This window comes from Castor canadensis, chromosome 14, assembly GCF_047511655.1.
Source record: "Castor canadensis chromosome 14, mCasCan1.hap1v2, whole genome shotgun sequence".
Lineage (NCBI taxonomy): Eukaryota > Metazoa > Chordata > Mammalia > Rodentia > Castoridae > Castor > Castor canadensis.
Window position 1 is genome coordinate 69680635 of NC_133399.1, and position 22637 is coordinate 69703271.

Consider the following 22637-nt stretch of genomic DNA (forward strand, 5'->3'; position numbering starts at 1 on the left):
GTTCCTCTTTACTTAAAATGTACTATCTAATTTGCTATTCATTGTTTAACCTTAGGAAACATATGTCAACATTATTAATGGGATATAAGGATATCATTTTCTCTAATAAGCAAGATACAAATTGATTCCTATAGAAGAGGAATGACAAATCTCTTTCATTCCATCACCAACCTCAATTGATTGTCACTGGCTGCCTGCAGTGTTCTTTTTTAGGGCAGGAATTGGGAGGCCTAGAGTAGGCTCAGCAGGAAAAAATGCCATGATCAATTATTGATGTCTGCCGTGGGCATACTGGAGAGTTGGGGCAACAGTACATAAGCCATGGATTTTTATCTGTGGCCTTGAGCTTGAAATATGTAGTCATTTTAATTATTAAGAGATAGTCACATTCTTTGAAGAGTGTCATTTCAGATACAATTCACTCTAAGATGTACACTGACTTTTAGAGTCCTGGTTTACTATGTGTTGCAATGAAGTGATAAAAATGCTCTAAGAAGGCCATTATTCCTCTAGTACACTATTGTCAAAAGTAATGGAATATCACAGTTCATAGCAATGTATCCAGTACTAAACCATAATGACCTGACTGTAGCCTGTTAGAACAGTCTTAAATGAAAAAAGTCAAGAGAGAATAAGTTGTAGTTTTACTTAAATACATTTCAATGTGAATTTTCATGTCAAACAAACAAAAAAACCACTCCTTTCTCAAAAGAAAAAAATTAAAATTCAGACTCATGGTTTTGAATCCTGGACCATTCATTGGTAGTGGCTCATCTTGCCTGTTTCCATAGCTAAGCTATTGTGAATAATGTTGTAATAAACATGGTTATGCAGATGCCTTTATTGTAACCTGACATACATTTCTTCAGTTATATCCCTAGGAGTGGCATTGCTGGATCACATGGCAGTTCTATTTTTACTTTTTTGAGGAGCCTCCATACATACCATTTTCCACAGTGATTGTAATAATTTGCATTCCCAGCATCAGTGTATGAAGGTTCCTTTTTCCTCTATATCCTCGCCAACATTTGTTGTTGTTTGTGTTCTTGATGGTGGTCATTCTAACATGAGTGAGATGGAATCTTAAGGTGATTTGATTTTCTTTATGGCAAGGGATGTAGAGCATTTCTTCATCTGTTTTTTTTGGGTATTTGGACTTCTTTCATTGAAAAAGCTCTGTCCAATTCATTTGTCCATGTCTTTATTGGGTCATTGATTTTTTGGCAGTTTAGTTTTTTTAGATCCCTGTATAGTCTGGTTATTAATCCCTTGTTGGATGTATAGCTGACAAAGATTTTCTCCCATTCTGTGGGCAGCCTCTTCAATTTAGAAACCATTTCTTTTGTTGTGCAGAAGCTTTTTAATTTCATGTAGTCCCATTTGTCAACACTTACTCTTAATTCCTGAGCCATTTGAGTTAATGCTGCATCTCAAAATCCTAGAACAAGAAAAAGCTAAACACAAAACTAGTAGAAGGAGAGAAATAATAAAAATAAGGAATGAAATGGAGACAAACAAAAAAACAAAAGAATCAATGAAACAAAAATCTCCTTCTTTGAGACGATAAGTAACATTGAGAAACCCGTGGCAAATCTGACTAAAATGAGGGGTGGGGAAGAACCAAGTTAATAAATTATAAATGAAAATAGGGAGATAACAACAAATACAAAGGAAACCCAGGGTATCATTGGGACTACTTTGAAAACCTATAAAAAAACAAATCGGATGGTTTAGAAGAAATGGAGAAATTTCTAGATACATATTACCACCCAAAATTCAACCAAGATGATATAAATCACCTACACAGATCTATAACAAGTGATGAAATTGAAGCAGCAATAAAGGGTCTCACAAAAAAGAAAAGTCCAAGACTTGCCAGATTCAATGTTGAATTCTACCACACTTTTAAATAAGAACTAATACCAACACTCCTCAAGCTTTTGTATGAGATAGAAAAGGATGGAACACAGCCACACTCATTCTATGCACCCAGTATTACACTGATCCCAAAACCAGACAAGGACACAACAACAACAACAAAATAGAATTACAGGCCAATCTCTTTCATGAACATAAGTGCCAAATTCTTCAATAAAATATTGGGAAAACAAATTCAACAGCATATTAAATATCATACAAAATGATCAAGTCAGTTTCAACATATGCAAATCATTAAATGTAATGCAGCATATTAACAGAAGCAAAGACAAAAACTACATGATCAGCTCAATAGATGCAGAAAAAGCACTCAACAAAATTTAACATCCTTTCATGATAAAAGTACTGATGAAACTAGGATTAGAAGGAATGTACCTCAAAATAATAAAGGCTATATATGATAAGCCTATACCCAGCATCATACTAAATGGGGAAAAACTGAAAACATTTTCTCTAAAGTCAGGAATGAGACATAGTCTTAGAATTCCTAACCTGAGCAATAAGACAGGAGGAAAAAATAAAAGGAGTACAAATTGGAAAGTAAGGAGTCAAACTATCCCTATTTGTAGATGATATGATCTAATACCTAAAAGACTTGAAAAACTCCACCAAAAAACTCCTAGACACCATAAACAGCTTTAGGAAGGTAGCAGGATATGAAATCAATTTACAAAAATCACTAGACTTTCTGTACACCAACAATGAACAGGCTGAGAAAGAATATAGGATAATAATTCCATTTAAAATAGCCTTAAAAAAGAAAGAAAATATGTAGGAATAAACTTAACAAAGGATATGAAATACCTCTACAAGGAAAAATAATTTCTGTTTCTAATGTCACTTGATGTCTTCTTTTCCGTGTCTTGATTTTGGATTACAGTTTGGTTCCAATTAATTTATCAAAAAATATGCAGAAAAGTATTTGGTGACTTGCTCTAAAAATAACTCCTAAGAATATAAAACCCAAAAGTAACAAGCTAATGTTATCTCTATCAGATACAAAAGCATTTGATAAATTCTAGCATTTTGCTTACTGTGCTTGATATGAAAGGGAAGCCATCATAGAGACAACTGACTTTACTTCACATTTTCAGGTCCAGTCAACATTGCTTTAGGAATTATATAGTAACATCATTTTGAGGAATAAGAGTCAAGACTAAATACTCAAGCTAGAAAATATGCTGGAATCTTATGTAGCAAATAAATATGAATGATTGAATGAATTGATGAATGAGGGAGATCATTAAGCAGAACTAGAAAATGAAGGAAATGATGTCTCCTGACTATGTTTCTTCACTCAGTAGTCACACAATTAAATAAAACTTCTATGAAATCTCTCATAATGTGCCAGGAAACAGAGAATCATTGTTTATACCATCAACATTAGCACCACATCTGATTTATCATTAAGTCTTACCAATTATCCTTCTAAAGTGTATAAGTAATATATTTACTTTCAACTTTTCTATCACTGGGTAAGTGCATTCTAAAATTATACCTGTAATTGCCAAAAGAGTCACCTTAATAGCCACTTATTTTATACAATACCCTCATAACCTCCAAAATAAGCATTTAATTTGATTTAACATAGATCTGATTATGTCACTTTTTTGTTTTAGATGCATTAATAGGTTCCTTACATGGTGGTTAAACTCCCTCAGCTCAATACTACTGATTCTACTTCTGCATGTCTGGATATGGTTTCCCACAATGGCCTTGTAGTTCCTCAGCAATACAAAGAACTTTTTTTTGTGGTACTGGGATTTGAACTGAGGGCCTACACATTGAGCCACTCCACCAGCCATATTTTTGTGATTGTTATTTTTTGAGGTAGGGTCTCACGAACTGTTTGTCTGGACTGGCTTCAAACAGCGATCCTCTGATCTCTGCCTCCTGAGTATCTAGAATTACTGGCAAGGAATTAGCTCATATTGCTCTTAAGACCTGGTAATTTCTTGCTGTAATTTTTCCCCCCACATCATTATATGTCATCAGGTATTAACTTATGTGACAGGAATTATATGATTGCATCAGCTAAATGCTTCTTTTATCTTTCCTACAGCATTCTGCTTAATTACTCATAGTTTTTACAGAAATTAAAATTCTAATTTGTTTATTTATTTTCCTCCATTAGACTGGTACTCTTAATGGAAAAGTTCAAAAATATTTTATCTATTATCTATCACAGTAAAATACCTGGCATATGGTAAGTACTAAACACATATTTGTAATGTGATTATTTCTTGCACTTGTTATTATTAGTGAAGATGGTAGTTTGTTGTTTAATGAGTTTTTCTAGTTAGAACTATTTAGTATTAGAGAAATTAAGTAAATTGCCCAACATGGAGAGGGGAAGGATATAATTCAGTATCCAATGCAAATATTGTTTCTAGTAGCACACAATACTGTTTCCATATTCGCCACAGAATAAGGAGCACACTGAAGTAGGAAAATCACTGATGTGTATCCCAAGAGCTCTGTATTTACACTCTGATTGAGTGTTTCTCTTCGTGTTTCTCATTGATAAAATGGAGATAATAGCTTCTACCTCACAGACCTCTTTTGATGTGTGAATAAAAGATATGCATACATATAAACCAACACATAGATGCTAAGTAGTAAATGAAATTTTACTGAATCTCTTGTCTTTCCTAATTATAATAAACATACATTTTGTCTACTTTGGTCACCAAATTATTAACTATCCTTCAGATTTCAAATTTCCAGCATTGGTATTTTTGTTACTGTACAATGATCATCTTCATTAAAGGGAACCTTCCTTCAAGGCATATGATAGACTTAACCTCCAATGCCATTAATTCAATTAATTGTGTGATTCAATAATAGCTTATGTCCTGATTTAAAATAATCCACTTTCAAACAGACATCATTTTTCTCTCCATATGGTACATTGATTCTTCATAAAATTTATTCAGGAAAATTTGTCAGCGGTTGTAAACCACATGCACCCTTGAATGTTGCCCAAATTGACAATGATTTCAATTAAGTATACAAAGTGTGAGTCCCAGCAAAATACATGGGGTTGAGAAATAAAGTGGCAATTATAAAATAGCTACAAAGTATTATTGATCTCAACTTGTGAGATCTACTCTATCAAGAAAAGATAAATGGAAAACAAAGTGTCCAATTTAACAAGTTTTTTAATCTTATCTGGATCATTATGTTAACACTGACAGATGGAAGAACATACACAAAATATACCCATGTGCCTGGAGAAATCTCATAATAATATCTGCACAATATTGGCAAAAGATTTTAGAATATTATTCTAAAACATTTTTAATTGCAGTTATACATTAAATCAGGCTACTGATAAAATAAAAAGTGGTTGCTCCTGCTGCAAGATACAAGGCCAACTTTCTGAAAATTTCTAATGAGTAGTAGAAAGGTTACATGATTCTGAGAATAAAACCTTGGATGGCAGTGCCATTGTTTATTGTCAGCAGGAAAAGTACATCCTTATGGCTCTGTCACTTGATTACTTTGAGCACAAGAAGAAGATAATTATATGAAAACATTCTAAAGGATTGGTTTTTAAAAATGAAATGACAAAATTTTCCAAAATGTGGAATGAAAATAATATATGAATGCAGATTTCTATGAATTAATTTCAACTCAAACAGTTTAATTTGTGGCTCTTTTAAAAGGTATGATAAGTATAAGCATATCATTTTAACCAAAAGCACATCATTTTAAAGTTTTAGACTTCAAAAGAATCACAAAAAGAAAAGCCAAACTTTCCACCTTTTCTGGAAATCATTGATACTTCAAGTAACAATGAAATTCTTTGAACAATTGACATGAAATTAGACACAGGAACTAAAAGTTAGGAAAAAATCAGAACAAACAATTCTACTCTTAAAATTCACTATGATAATCAGGGGATTGTACACTGATATATAACTATATATATTGAAGAAGTCAGATGTCCATTTCTATTATTAACTAACTTCATACCTTTTAATAAATTGTACATCATGGTATTTTCTAGGAATACAATTTGAAAATCTCAGTGATTACCAAAGCAAAATATAGATTCCACTTTAGTATGGAAAATAAACTATCAAAATTTGAATGAAAATTCCCCTATGGTGATATTTTGTTTATTTATTTAGTTTCTTGTCTTTTTTCTATATTATATTATGTCAGCACTGGTATTATAACAAAATTCACTAATTCATTGTTTGAAAATTACCTTGGGATAGCATGGAATAATGTGAACATAAATTTGTAAGTTATGGTATCTGCCACTAAATGTCTGTAAGTTACTTTGAATTCATAAAGGGATGGTGTTAGGTACATAATATTATTTCTTTTTTTAAAAAAATCTTACTAAAGGATCCTCACACAAAATATTATGTAAGTACTGCATAAAATACAAAATTTATTTAAAGGTTTTGAGATAAATCTATCCCATTTGTGAAGACTATATGAGGTTCAGAGACATGGTAAGAACAGTACCAGGAACATTTTAGCATTTTTAGCATTTTAAAAACCAACATTTCTGATACATCATTCCAAAACCTGATGTTTAGAAATGAAGCTATAGCCAAACTTGATTTCTAAAAGATGATACAAGTGATATCTCAAAGAGCTGTGTTGCATGCACATGTTTTATTTCTCTTTAAGTAATTTCATAAGGGAACTTTTTGAAGAAGGAAATATGACAACAGGTCCATGTGAAGCAGGGTTATTGATTATCTTCTTAGTTGTAACACATTGTTTTATTCCACTTTGTACATATTGTATGTTTTACAGTATTTTACAATATTTGTGGCACCCCTACATCAAATAAGTCTACCTGCTATTGTTCAAACAGCTCAGATGATTGTTAGCAATAATACTTTTTTAATTAAGGTATGTTTGTTTTGTAGATATATGTCATTGCATATAATTCATAGACAACAGTATAGTATAAACATTTGTGTGACTTGCTGTATTGAAATATTTGCTTTATTGATGTGGTCTTGAATCAGATCTGCAACATCTCCGAGGTGTGATTCCAAAGTGAGTATTGAGTTTTGAGCATCCAGAAATGTTTTATGAGTCAATGAATAAATTCAAATTTATGAAAATATTAAGTTGGGTGCTTTTGGAGCTTAAGTCATAGGTTTGCTCATATAAGGATTCAACTGTCAGAACTTTATTTAACTCAGCTCACATCCACTGATTTCTGCAAGGTATAAGTCACTGACGTAAGTCCTGTGCCAAGTCCACACCCAGTAAGATATTTCTCTCTACAAGGCGAGGGCCAGTCTTTTAAGTGATGATTAAGACTTGAAGGGTTGCATAATATGAAGCCTCGAAATATGTCACATTAGTGTAAGGGTTAATTTGAGCAAAAGTTACTTGAAATGAAACAGAGGCAATAAGGGTGTTCTACTCTCCTCTACCACATTTTTTTCCTAAAGAGACCAAAAAATTTCCCATGTCCTCCCCAGATGAAGAGAAAAGAAATATTTTTGGAAAAGGAATCTTAACTGAGAGGATTCTGCACAAACAGACACGGTTAGAATATGTAGTCCTTACTAGTAGTTAGGTGTTGGTAGAATAATTTTTTAGCCTGTACATACTATTTACTTTTACATATTTTCCTTTCATTGTTCAACCTAACACAAAAGCATGTAGATTTTGCCATTTCTTTGAGTCTTCAGTTCCTTATGAGGCCTCCCATGTCAAATAAAACATATATTAAATCTGGATGCAATCTCCTATTAATCTATTTTATATCAGTTTAAATCTCAAGCTCAGCTGGAACATGAAGAGGGTAGAAATAGAGTTTTTGTGTACTCTACAGTTTACAATGAGATGATTGTGACATGAGACAAGTGTTTCATAAAAGGGAAAAGACTTTAAGATACTTCTGTTATAAGACCTTGTAATGCACAGACTTTGCCTCAGTGTGAGAAAGGACTCCAGTGTGAAGGAATTCACAGGAGAGTGAAGAGCTCACACACAAAAGCACACAAACTTTGTTTTCAGAAGTCAAGCTGTGAAGTTCAAACACAGAACACAAGATACTCAGAATTAATTTTCAGACTATTTTCACAGAATTACAACCCAAATATTTTTAAGATATTACAACTAAACCTGTATATTAGTTTAAAACTAAATTGCTGGTATCTTTTGATATCGCAACCACATAAGACTTAAATGCACATTGTTTTGGAGAGGTAAGGCCAGAGCCTTGCACTGCCTAGGCAGCTGCTTTTCTACTTGAGCCAAGCTCTTAGCTCTTTTGAGTTAGTTATTTTTGTGATAGAATCTCATGTTTATACCCAGGCTGGCCTGAACCATGATGCTCCTATTTATGCTTCCCACTTAGCTGAGATGATAGGCACGTGCCACCTCCCCCAGCTTTTATCCCTTGAAGTGGGCGCTCCAGAATTTTTTTCCTGAGCTGGCTGCGAACCACAATCCTTTTGATCTCTGTCTCCCAAATAGGTAGGATTACAGGTAAGACTATCTTTAAATTCATTACAAATAAAATATACAAATAAGGGAGGGAATTCCTTTTTTGAAAACAGTAAAATTATAACTATCAAATAAATATAAATATAGCATGTATTTTTCTTTATTCCATTTTGTTAATTTATATCTTATTTTTAAATCTGTGACTAAACAGGTGGAGTTTGTATTGTGCTCTCTTTCAATGCTGGATCTTCCTCCTTTCTTTTTAAATACCTTTACTTTTAGCTACTAACATGCTGGGAATGGGGATATTTAGAGATTGCTTTAAACTCCATTTAATTGGTCTCTATGTTAAAGTTATTAAAAAAAGAGTTGTAAATTAATGAAATTATCATGATTTAATGAAGTCTTAAGTTAATTCAAAGTGATTTATTTTTTTCTTTGCTGAAAAGTACCTTCAGCATAAAAATCCTTTGAATGCTAATGGGAAATTTATTTTCTCCATATAATTTCCAGACACTCAATAAAGAAAAAAATGAAATTATTTGAAAATACCATTCATAAAGCAGTATTTCCATATGCAACTAAATTACAGGATTCCCAAAGCTACCAAAAGATTGGAAATAATCCAAATCTTTCACAGGAAAAATTTTAATAAAATATGGTTCAATGTTTGACGTTCACTCAGTTGTAGAGCACTTGCCTAGTATGCTCAAAGTCCTGGGTTCAATCCCCAGAAAGTACCCCTATTGTGCATTTACCAACACATTAGATTACCAATTAGTCATTAAATAAACAGCAAAAATGGTTTTGGTTTAAAGGTTTGTCACTTATGAGCCAATGTGGTAAATACTGATAGTATTTGCACTATGAATTATATATGTAAGTCTGATTGGTAAGTATATGTTAGTTAATTGAAACAAAAAAAATCTGTAATTTTTGATGAGCCTTTCATTCTTTCATTTCTTCTAGCGAGGAAAGCAATAAGCAAATGGCTCTTAAATTAGGGTTTCCAGAATATTCATTGTGAAAACCTGTGTTTTCATATACAAGAGAAAGGCTTTCCTTTCTTTTTCTCTTATAATAGGAAAAGAGGATTTAGGATTTACAGCACAAAGCTTGGATTAGTCAGAAAATAGAGCCACCCCTCATCAAAGATCATGGAATCTCAACTTCTTTCATTTGTTTGTTTTTAAGGAAAAGGTTGTGTTTCAAAGGGAACAGGAAGATTTTTAAAGAAAATGCTAAAACCCTCTCTGATCTAGGGAAAGGTGTCTTTCCTAGAATAGGCAGAAGTAGAGGGAGCCAGTACCTGTGCCCTGGTTAGAGTAAAATTGCAGGGTGTGCTTACAGAAATACTGAATGTGTGTTTTCCACAGAGGCCTGGAGGAGCTCACCGAGAGGTCACTGGAGAATTTTTATGGTATGTTAACTAGAATCTAAAGTTAGGGTTTAATGTATGTTGCTTTTCCAGACTGTAGATTTTTTTCTTAAGTAGCAGAATATCATATTACTTCTATTTTATAGAGTTGAGTGAAAGTAGTGGATTTATGACTGTGTGACTGGAACAATTCTAAGGGGGATTATTAATAAATATGGTAATACCACAGCATAGTATTGTCTCTTTGGATAATTTATAAAGCATACTTCTTAGGAACCATGGAATCTAGGTGGCTTGAAATAAGGGTATTGAATTTTATAATAATATACTCCTACAAATAGTGTTTTGTTTGTCACTTGTATAATGGGAGCTGATGTTATATTTTGCTACACTTAATTATGAAGAAATAAATCTTCTAAATCACAGTTTCTGCACAATTTCCAAAGGAACAGTCCACCAAGTGAAATAAATTATGTTCAAACCAAAGTGTCAATACTTAAACTACAGGCACTGATAAAGTTTGTGTAAGGGTAATTAGCAAAAAAGGATGCAGCAAATTTAATAAACTTAAAAACCCATTTAAAACATTGTTTGAATTATGAAAGTAGGTCTGGGTAAAAGAAAATTGGCCATGTTCTCCTTACATAAGGAAATAAAAAAGCTACTGAATATACACAGAGAGCCAGAATCCTTTAAAGAGACCAAGAGCAGAGACAGGTTAGGGAGATACAAGTAAAGCCTGTCTATGTGCAATTGCCTACAGTATGGAACAAATGATCAGGTATTGATAATAACATTACAACCAAATGTGCTTGAATCATTCTGCAGTTTATAAAGGTTTAGAGGAATAAATCATAAGAAGGATTATGTGTGAAATGTGAGGGTCGAGCAGGGTCTAATGAAGGTGGTCATCCATTTCTAGTATTAAATATCTAAAGTGAAATGGCATACAATCCCCATTGTTCACAACATGTCAAGCGATGCTACCAGCAACCATTAAAAAGCGAAAAACCACAATCAAATAAATGTTCTCTTATCACTTACTAATTTCTCAGTTAATTTATTAATACACTGGCAGGTTAATTCTTTTTAACTAAAATCTCTGACAGTGTAAACCAGGTAAGTTCAGTCATAAGTGAGCCCATAAGTTCATTTTAAAACTTAAGATGAATTATGTAACTCACACTAAACTTAAGCCTTCAGACTGAGGCAAACGCATAAGAGCATAAAAGAACATAACCATACTGAGACTTTCAAATGGTTTGATTCCATTTGCAGAATTGTTCAGTAAAAATTCTCTGTCTTAACTGACTTTTCTTAAGATATCTCAGTGTACCAAATATACCATGAGCAATTCAATGTCTACGAATTGTTTTCATGAAATTTTCTTTTAGTGTCAGTTTACTAAATATTCCAAATAATTAGAATATAAGCATTTGAGAGTATGAGTAATATATTATTTATCTTTGGATTATCCTCTATCCATCAACTACCTCTTTTATCTTTGCCAAAGCCCTGTAAATAAATTTTGCATAGACTTGGAATGCAGCAAATATGAGTTAAAATGAAGATGCATAATGAGAAAATCTATAGCTACAAACTCTGCTTACTTTTTAGCATAAAACAATTAAATACAGACAACAAGCTTTAAGAAAAATGTCTCCAATTAGACACTTTAACAAATGTGAAATACATACAAAATGTAACATACAAAATTATACCTAACTTTTGAACTGAAAACAAATTAAATCACCAAAAAAACTTGGAACAATTAATGCGTTTTGTAAGTGTGTTGTTAGCAAAATAAAAGAAAGAAAGTGTAGCAGATACTATATTCTGTATAAGAATACTCAATATAATATTTTCTTTATACACAACTAATATTAAAATACAAAATCACTACCCCCCCAAGCACAAGAAAAAGTATGTAAACAAAGATGTCTTAAAAGAAAAAGGTTGGTATATAAATTAAATAGTAAGTATGTTTATATTTTTCTATTAATCTGTACATCTTTATAATTAAAAAATATTCCTGGCTTCTATTTTCCAACATATACCTATTAGTGAATGCTTAAACTACTTTTATGAATGACTCATCAAAATTCAAGTTAGAAACTTATATTCAAATGCCAGGACCACCGAAAAAATTAAAAGATCCTTGAGGAAACTGATGTGAATACTATATGCCATTTTATACTATTTAAAGGATTATTTCACTGTTCAAAGTTCTCATGTTTCTATGTTTCTTTTGTCCACACTTTTGTGAGGTCACATTAGCCATAGTTAGGATTTATTTAAATTATGCTGTTTTGGAAAATTCTCTCTGCTTTAAAATGTTGCCTTTTATAATACAGTTTCCAGAAATTTACTTTGACAAAAACTAAGAACTTCTTATTTTTAAGCTTAGCAGAAAGTTTAAATGTAGAAGAATCTGGAACAGTAGTTTTTTGTTGGGTGTGTGTGTGTGTGTGTGTGTGTGTGTGTGTGTGTGTGTAGAACTTTAAAATGTAGAAATTACTTCAACATATTTGGACTTACTTATAGTCACCAAAATTTAGAACATAGCTAGAATAAATATAATTTCACTTTTATAACTAAAAGTTTTAAAGCCCAGTGATATCTTTGGTCACTCATTTTTTTCTCAGTAAAATTTGATAGTCTATCAAATGATAAGTCAATAACTAACATCTGGCCTTTTCACAACACAATAAATATTCAAGAAGCATCTACTAGGGGCACAGCATAATTAAAATAATTAATCAATAAAATAATCAAGAATATCTTATGAAGCTTATTTTAATAATGGAAGATGGATAATAAACATGTTATAGTATATAACTATACAAGTACTTCAGAAAATGAAATTGAAATACTTTTCGATTATTGAAAACAATTTCAATATTGATCTGGATTGCATTTTTAAATTGACTAAATGAGGGTAGTCATAAGTAAAAGGGTGGCCTTTGAATCCATGCAGATTTCTGAAAGAAGATTATTCCAGCAGAGAGGAGAGCAAGTATGGAGGCTTGTAAAGGCAGAAACTCTTCTACCATATTCCAGGGACAACAAAGAAGACCAGGATGATTGTGGTGAACACAAGGGTGAGGAGAATACTAGAGCAAAATATAAAGGTAGCATCATGGGGTTGGGGAGGTGGCTGAGCAGTAACTTGTAGTCATTAATAGGACTGTAACAATTTTTCAGCAGAAAGTAGTAATGTTGGAAAAGGGATAACATGAAATGACTTATGGAATTTCATTAAGAGACTGATAAAGTAATTCAGGTAAGAGATGATGGGTACTCATCGAGGAAAAGAGCCGTGAAAGCCATGGGGAAAATTGAAACAAAAAAGTATTTTGTGAAAAATAAAAGAAGTCTGCTGTTGTCTTTTAGACATCCAAGTAGATGAAGCCGTAGATAAAAATTCTGAGATATAAATCATTCTGTAGATGTTGTTTTGAACCTAGACACTAGATGAGATTAGAAAAGTTTAAACAAGCAGAGAAAAAAGTAGGCCCTGGAACTCAGCCTAGAACTCTCCAAAGAGATGAGCGTCAGCAGGAAAGAAGCTAGCAAAGACTGTGAAATGAATTAATTGGTGGTTTTGGAGCAACGCTCAGAGTATGTATTGTCTTGACAGAAGAATAGAAAACCTACCAAGGGAGAAGTTGTGGGCAGCCACCAAATGTAGTAACTATGAGATCTACTGAGAACAGACTATTGGGTTTAACAGAGGAGCTTTCTATGAGTTTCTTGAGGCCAGAGTGATGTTCTCATTTATTTCTTGCTCCTATTCTCAAGAACAGAGTTTGAAAGTGTGAATACTGGTGCCCTGTGCAGTGTTCTTTCTATCACAAGAACCAAATTTCCAGGTGAAGTGCTACTAGAATCCAGAGAAATTCAATTGGTTAGACCATGCAAAACTGAAATGATAAGAATTAATAAATAAGTCGAACCTAACATGTTGTTGTTCATGGTCCTTCTTTTCTTTTTCACTCTTTTGATCATTCAAGATAAATTAATACAAGAGAGAATAATGATAGGAAGACAATTTAGGTGATTGCTCAAAATTGACTCTAAGAAGAGATAGTGACATCACATCAGAAGAGTAGAAAATGTACATTAGGAAAGTAGGGGCATAAAATGATTAAAATCCATTTTACTGTGTTATCAACAACTTCATTCTAAATTCTAAATAGTGAATAAAATTGTTTGTCATTTTTATATGAGTTTCCTGAGTGAAAAACTGAAATAAAAGCAGGAAATGCCCTAAATATTCTCTTTAGCTCAGTCAAAATTTCATGTGTCCATTTGATATCTTCAGTAGTGCAGAGGAAAATCATATACAAAAGGTCCTGACTTTTCTGATACATTATAGAGTAGAATTTACTAAAAGCAAGAGCCACCTGCATGGATCACTTTATAACTCTATTAAACCATTCTGAACTGATTAAAAGAGTGCATACACAAGAATGCAAAATGATAGTAATAAGCATCCAATGCAAAAAAGAAATTGAAACCAAGCTTGAAAATCAAATTAGCTGGGAACTACCATTCATACCACACTAGTTTGTATCAAAACATAATTAATGAACACAAATCACATAAAAAGTAATTGAATATTTTGTAAATAAAAGGGGTATCTCTTCACATAAAGGTAAGCATTCAGGAAGCATGCCAACACTGTGCTGTTGATCAGAGAACAAGCTAAGAGGCATGCCCTGTGACCTGTGTTGCCCTCGGGAACCGGAAATAATTAAAATAAGGCAGATGGGAGAAAAGATTACATCCTGTGTTTTTAGGCAATGAATTAAAATTTAATTTATCTCTTTCCATATAATAGGATCTCAGCTAGTGATTACATTTTCCTGGCTTATTTTCATCTTCTTGTGGCCAATGGCTTATGAACAGAGAGGATGATTGCAATTTTAGTATTTTACCTTGAAGAAGCTGGTTGCTTTTCATTCCTTATACCTCCCTTGGGGTTGAGATGTGGTCATGATCCTGGGAGCCACTGTTTGCAGAAAAGGTCAGTAATTTAGACATTGTCAATGCAACAAGACAAAAAAGAATCTGAGCTTCTAAATGGTCTTGGGGAACAGGGCTGCTTGCCTACTCTATACTGTACTTCCGGCCTTCTCTAGGAGAGTGAAATAAAGCATTAAATTTAGTTATTGCATATATTTTTTGCTTTTTTACTATAACTTAGCCTCTGTTGAGAGCCTTAAGAATTCTCTATGAGGAATATGGAAAGGGAAGGAAACCTAAAAGTTGAAAGTGGTTAATGTGCCCACTGTAGAGGAGCAAATATAGTAATCTTAAAGTGGCAGAGGGCACTATAGGAAGGTGACCAGGAAGTAGTGAAGAGGTCTAGTAGAGATGAACCAATTCAGGTTGTAATACACATGTGCATGAAAGCAATAACTCTCTGCATAACTATCTTTATCTCAAGCTAGCAAAAATGCTATGTCTTTCTTATTATCTCTTATGCTTTCTCTTCAACAAAATTGGAGAAGAGGGAAAAATAGATTCTTCCTGGAGGCGAGAGGAAGTGGGGAAGGGGGGGAAGGGAGGGGAGGAGAGATGGCCCAAACAATGTATACACATATGAATGAATGAGCAAACAAGCAAAAAAATTCTCTATGACAATGTAAATCATTCTTAGACAGTGACTTATTTTTAGAGTTCTAATGTCTCTTTGCCAATCCAGTTGCATGCAAATCAAATTATCTGGCAGTTTAGAATGTAAAATTCCTGGATTTTCAAATAAAGGTAACCATGAAAGTTGAATAATGATAGATAATAGTATTCATTGCACATGTAAATCAATGATCCTAATAGTTTTTCTGGTGTATATTCACAATAAAAGAAAAAGAATTATAAGGAAGCATTAATATCACCCTCATGATCAAATTCTTGATAACAGTCTTTTAAACAAAGGCGTCACACAAGGCTCATATGCTCCTTTATATTTTGAAATAATATGCTTAGATGTGCTCATTCATGCACATAGATATCTTTGTTATGGTCTATCCTCTGCTAGTCAGTTTGTAAAAATATTTAATAAGTATATAAATTGTTCTGTTTGCCACTCTATTTGACAGTTAATCTGGTAATACTGTTGTTGCAACATAACACATTGCTGTTAAAATTTGTTTACCTTGTTCATTGTTCCATTATTTAAGGATAAGTTATGGCTCTTTCAGTAGAACTGAAATTTTTTTTGCATATTATAATATGTCTTGATTAAATTGCATATTTTTGAAATCTTTATAATTGATTACTGTTTTCTTTCCATGGATCATCCAGTGACATTTTACAGGAACACCTTCTCCTGATGCATGACTACTTGGTGAATGGACAGGCCCAGTTTTATTTGTTCATTTATTTTTATTTTTATTTTAGTGTTAGCAATCAAACCCAATGCTTGGTTCACACCTGGCAACCCTTTACCACTGAACCACACTACCACCCCAGGCTTGCTTTTTAGAAGGAAAATAGACAATGTCTTCTCTACTGTAACTCAGGACCAATCCTGGAGCATACACAAATTATGTTGCTGGTACTTTTTTCATTTTTAACCCTATATAGTCTTTATCATTTTATGAGCATGAGTTGGGAAGAATATGTTGTGACAAATATTATTGAAGCTTCTTATATAGAAGACATTTGAACTGTCAATAACGCAACATTACAGCCTTAAAATACTTCCCAAATTTAAATTCTGCATCTCATAATACATGGCTCCTGCATTAATGACATAGATGAGTTACAAGTTGTTTCAGTAAATTTGAAGATGACATTAAAGGCAGCAGAATTACCATAACCTTAAAAGCTCAAACTAAAATTCACAGTATTTTGGAATACTGAAACATGAACTGAAATACATAAGTGAATGAAAAGTAAAGAAATGAATTGAGGGAGCATTAAAAGCTGAAGTTCATTATAGAGAAAATGCAATATTCAAATGTTATTCCTCTGGCTGATTTATATTCTGAAATGCTAAATGTGGGTCTGCAAAAGTCAAATGATTCACCTATGTGAGGATTACAACTTCACTACCTGCATTCCCAACATTCTGTAGTAATCTTTAAGGGTCTTGTACACTTTGCTCTTCCTTGTTGCTTTAGTTAACACAGACTTTAGATTTAACATGTTTTCCTGGCTGTTCAGATTCAATTGTTCACACCAACACCCCTCCTATCGATGGGTTGAAGTCATAACTTCCAGTAAGTCAGAATGTGAACCTATTTGAAAATAATGTCATTGCAGATATATTTACTTAATTTAAGAAGTGAGGAATCTTTGATAATAAGCCCATACATTACAATGTCCCATTTTATTCCAGCTCTTTCTGCTTGACCATAGGCTGGTATCATAGTTGGTTGATCTTTCTGGTTAGATTAGTCCTAGATATTATGCTAGAACATGAAAATAAGATTGCATCTTTAATACCAATATGTCATTTAATTTCTTATAAAGAAAAAAAGATCATGTATTAACAAGCTGAGTATATAAAATATACTCAATTTTGAGTAAGAAGAAACATGAAGAAATAATGAAGTATATATCTCTTAATTTTATTTCTTGAGTTTCTTTTTAATTTAGTTATAAGAGAAGTGCTACTTATTATGCCCTTCAAAACTCCAAAATGTTTTAGGCCCTGATCTTCCTTCAGGCTGAGAATTGAAATGAGAGAACATAATTAAATGATTAGCTAATGTTAAAATAATAATATTATAAAATGCATACTAGCTCTTTAAAAATAGTGTTCTAATTAATAATGTGTGGTGTGCTAGAATTGGCTTAAAATTACTCATGAAAATCAACTCTCCACTTTTCTTCCTAACTCTGTGTCCAGAGTAACCACTTTGCTAGCTTAAAACTGTTGAAAGTATTAATGCCACATAAGTTAGCAAGTAATTCAAATTATGGCTTCTTCCTGATGCCAGAAAATAGTTTTTAAAATATTTACAAGTAGCTAATAACTTGAACTTTCTAAATGGGCATCAGTAAAGTCTCAGGTTGAGGAAAACAGAAAGACATTTCTGACATCTATAAGTATTTCCCAAACTAATACTTTCCTGGAAGACTCAATGTTTCAGAATACCAATGGATAACAGTATAACATTGACATGGACTGTTAGGGTGAGGATTTCTTTGTATACAATTTCTATTATCTAATATAAAACTCAATATAGCTGTGAAATAATGGAAGAGAGTACAAGGGAAAACTGACTTCTAAACCTGTCTCTACATCTGAGACCTTTAATATATATGATTTATTTAAAAAAGAAGCATATTCCTTAGCTTTGTTAATATAATACTTGTACTATATTAAGGTTGCAAGAATCACATCTGATATACCATTAAGTCATAACATTTTGTAGGTATTAAATATTGATTGCTACATTGTTACAATTGTCAAACTAAACTTAATTTCTTTATCTACAACTCAAAGAAATATAAATGAGTAAGAAAAGGTCAGAGAGACAAGCTAACAGAGTACAAACATACTTAAAGTAGCCCCTACAATAATAAGTTTTTCTTATTCATTAAGCTGAATAAGAAGCAAACTGATCATTTAATGTATGCCGTCAAGAAAATCTACTGATTTATTATAAAGAATTCATGGGGCTGATGGAGTAGCACAAGTAGTAGTACACCTGTTTAGCAAATACAAGCCCCTATTTCAACCCCCAGTACCATCATAAAAACAACAAAACAAAAAAGAAGTCATGAAGAGTATTATCATACAATGGTAGTATCAAGGGGAAATTGGCAGCCACTGCTGATGAATGGATTAAAAAAATGTGGTACTTATACACAATGGAATTTTATTCAGCCACAAAGAAGAATGATATTTTGACATTCTCAGGAAAATGGATGGAACTGGAGAACATCACCTTAAGCAAAGTTAGCCAGGCTCAGAAGGCCAAAAGTCACATGTTCTCCCTCATATGCAGATTATACAACTAAAACAAATGCAGTAATATTATTGGACATTGGTCACACACTAAGGGGAGAACATGCACAGGAGGGATAGAGAAAGAAAAGGAAACCAAAAACTTGAATGTGGTTGATGTGCTCACTGTATAGGAACAAATATAGTAATCTTAAACTGGCAGAGGACACTATGAGAAGGGGACTAGGAAGTAGTGTAGTGGTGTAGTAGAGATGAATCAATTTGTAATACATATATTCATGGAAACAACACAAGGAATCTCCCTATATAGCTATCTTCATCTCAAACTAGCAAAAATGCCATTTTTTTATATTATCTTTTTTTTGGTAGAATTATTATTTTTTTAATTTTATTTGGTTTTATCTTTTTTTATATACTTTTTTTTCTACAATATCAGAGAATAAGAGGGCAGAACAGGTTCTGCCCAAAGGCATGGCGGGGGGTGGCCCAAATAATGCATACACATGTAAGTAAATGCAAAAATGATAAAATAAAATTAAAAAAAAAGAGAAAATAGGTGGGAAAATTTTATTCACAAATAAAGCATTTCTCCACTGCATATTTGCTGCCTTTAAATAAATACTACATGCACATGTACTGGTGATTATATTTTGGATATAACAACATCTTCATCTTTCTTACATGAGCTCATACTTGATGCATCTGAAGTCAGTTAATATATGTGAAAACTTGATTTTTTTTCAAAATATGGAATATTATCTGTATAGTGATAAAGAATTCAAAGTAAATGTGACATTCTATAAGACAAAGGAAAGAATAGTTACACAGAATTCTACAAAAAGGAATAAGAAATATGATGAATGAATAATTATGAATTAAATAACCAATAAAATTCATTAAGTTACATAACAAAGACCAGTGGGTAACAAATAATGATTAAATAAAAACTGCTTATGCATTTGTTTCAAGATGTCAATGACTACCTTATGTATAATATTTTTTAACAAGAAATTCTGGGTAAAAATTTGCACAAAAACTGAAGTAACCACATAACCTGGATTCCTTCTCTTAGACCTGTCCCATAACTATTCAAGAAATGATGTTTGTGAAGTGTTTGTAACTTTGTGAACATTGGTTGAATTAATTTGGATTAATATTTTATTAATTAATATATCCTATAATATATATCTTTCTGCATTATTTTTCTCACACTATCCAATTTCTCTTGGCTTCTTTTTACTTTATATAAGATCATAGTTTATTTGATAAGAAATTAATTTCTGCAGTGAATACACTGATGTTTGAATTCTAGATCTGTTTTTTTTTATTTTAGCTTTGTGGAGATGTCAAGTCACTTGCTGTCCTTTCAAGATTTACAGTTTCCATTCATCTAAAAGAGAAATAATAATTTGTTAAATGTCATTTTGATTTAAAAAATATAGTTTAACACATAAGAACATGAAATAAAAGTTTTTATAGCAGCAACATTAAAATATTCTTGAACAAAATCATTTATCATTATTCAGCATTTCTGTCATCCTAAGTAGGAAAAAATGTAACAAATGATTAAGAAGTTACAACTTATACATCTTTCTAGATGTAGGAAAATTCATTGTCTACAATGTGCGGCTGTATTCATGTACTTACTGCAATAGTACCAAAAATTAGCACTTACTCTGACACTTCTAACTACTGATTCATTCCATTTCATTGTGATCTTTTGATTTGATAAGATTAGGCTCAAGGAAAGCAAACCTGACCAAAATATGTATCTTTGTATTTAAAAAAAAATCCCCTTGCTGAGTTAGATCTCAAAGCAGACAGAATTCTCATGGGTTTCAATGCATTCTTATAACGTCACAGAGAAATGTTCTTTCTCCTGAATTTTACCTTTAAACATTTTTAAACATTTAATTTTAATTGCAAGAGTCAATTTTGTCATTCCAGAAGAAAATGCTAATAGTCTTTTTGCAGTCATTTGAGGTTCAAGGCTTTGGCATAAGTAGCTCCAATACTTTTTCTAGAAATTTTGCTGGGAACATAATTTAAGTGAGTCAAGATGATATGTAATTTGTCATGTTATATAATATACAATAAAGAAAAATAGCTGCTCTACCAAGATATTTTATTTTAATAAGTTTTTGAAACCTTTGCATACATTTTTATTCTCCTCCAATTCCTACCAAGTTGACATAGAAAGAGTTGTATGACTTATAATGAATATATCTGTGTCCATAGAATAAAACTGAATGATTAATTGAGGGAAAGTGGTGCTTTTATTATTTGCTTAAGACATAATGATCAATTTTAAGGAAATAATATTTTTATATTCCCTTTTGTTTCATATTTCAAACTACTGAAAGTGAATGACATACATTAAAATTCATAATTTCATAAAACCATAGTATAACTAGTGTTTGCAGAAAAATACTTAGAAGAAAACTTCCTTAGCAATATTAATGGGAGCCTTTAAGTAAGTCAGACTAAACCTTTACTTACTTAAGCAAACCTGGGTAATGTATTTTAGAAATGAGTGTGAAAGATGTCTTAAAACAGTGAACTATTGAGGTCTTCGATTTCACTGGAACAACTCTGAGCATTAAAAATCAAGTTAGACTTTCTTATAAAATAATTGAGAAAGAAATTAAATGCTCATCAGTAAGTACTGAACCTCTTGGAACAGAGACTACCTGAATATGATAAAATCATTTCATTAAAAATATGGACATAAGGAAATATTGACAAAATTGTTTATCAATTTAATCAAATCATCACAATATTTAAATAACTGTTGAGTGAAAATTAATTTTTATATGTTTTTATTAGTTTTATATATGTTATATTATTTATATTGACATATTATTACTATTGCATTGAAAATCTAGGTAGAAATTTTATGTTCAAGGCTCAAGATTTCCATATGTTTACACATTAAACTTTATTTATGCTTTTATAGCTGTGAGGAAATCCTATGAAATAAAATAGATCTTTGTCATTAACCAACTCAAATCATTGTGTTCCAAATTCAGAAACTAAACATTGTATCTCAATTTCATTTTAACCTATTTTCTCTTTTCTTCTTGCTTATATAAATGTTCCTTTTTTAAGTCATGAAGAATCCTTCTAACTAGACTTACAATCAAAGCCACTCTCACTTTACCAAAGATCTTACTTAAGCTATTATTTTTTATCTTATATAATAATCAGCTTCATTTATCTAGTGTAGTCATAAAATACGCATGCAACAAATATTATATATCAACTATTATAATAGATGCTTGGGACCTAAAGGAAAAATTGACACATTTCCTGCTATATAAAATTTTTATTATATGTGGGGCTGAAGTAAACAGAGAATTTTAATGCTGGGATAATGGGAATTGATAAAATAGGTGTTGCAAAGTCACAATTCAGTGACACCCAGAAAAGAATTAGTCTGTCAACTTGGGCTTGCAGCATAGAAGATGGGTGACCAAGACCAGAAGATTGGAAAGGAATTATACAGATAACTGAAAACACACATGATGAAATCTAGAGACCCATCAAGCTTGAAATACCTGAGGACCTGAAAGAAATCCATTGTGGTTGGGTGGTAGAGGATGAGAGCAAATATACTAAAAGATGAAGCTGGAGACATAAGCAGAATCTAATCAGAGAATCTTGCAGTGATTTTAAAAGAATTAATTATTTCACAAGAGGAATTAGGAGACATTGAAAGATTTTAAGCAGGAAAGTGACATGATTCCATCTCCACTTTGAAAAAATCATTTTAACTTCAATATAAAAAAGAGAATCAATTAACAAAAAAATTAACAGAAAGGAGAACAAGTTAAAGGCTTATTGAATTTAAGGGCAAGAGATTTTGTGTGAACTAAATAAGCAGTAAAAGTAGGAAGGAAACAGAGTGAATAAATTCAAGATAATGTTATGAAATGGATGTGAGTGAAGGGCAGATAAAAA

The 22637-nt window shown here is 32.0% G+C and overlaps 1 protein-coding gene across 2 annotated transcripts in view; it reads right to left on the reverse strand.

The window, feature by feature from the left end:
* The window catches only part of Sgcz (sarcoglycan zeta), a 1041297-nt gene that overhangs the window by 453236 nt on the left and 565424 nt on the right, over window positions 1-22637 (reverse strand). The window contains exon 1 of one of the 2 annotated variants that reach the window (XM_074054730.1): window positions 14692-14862. The exons of the other annotated variant lie outside the window; for it this stretch is intronic. The gene's annotated coding sequence lies outside the window, so the exon portion shown is untranslated. Of the gene's footprint in view, window positions 1-14691; window positions 14863-22637 lie in introns of those variants that run through there. 2 annotated transcript variants of the gene reach the window in all.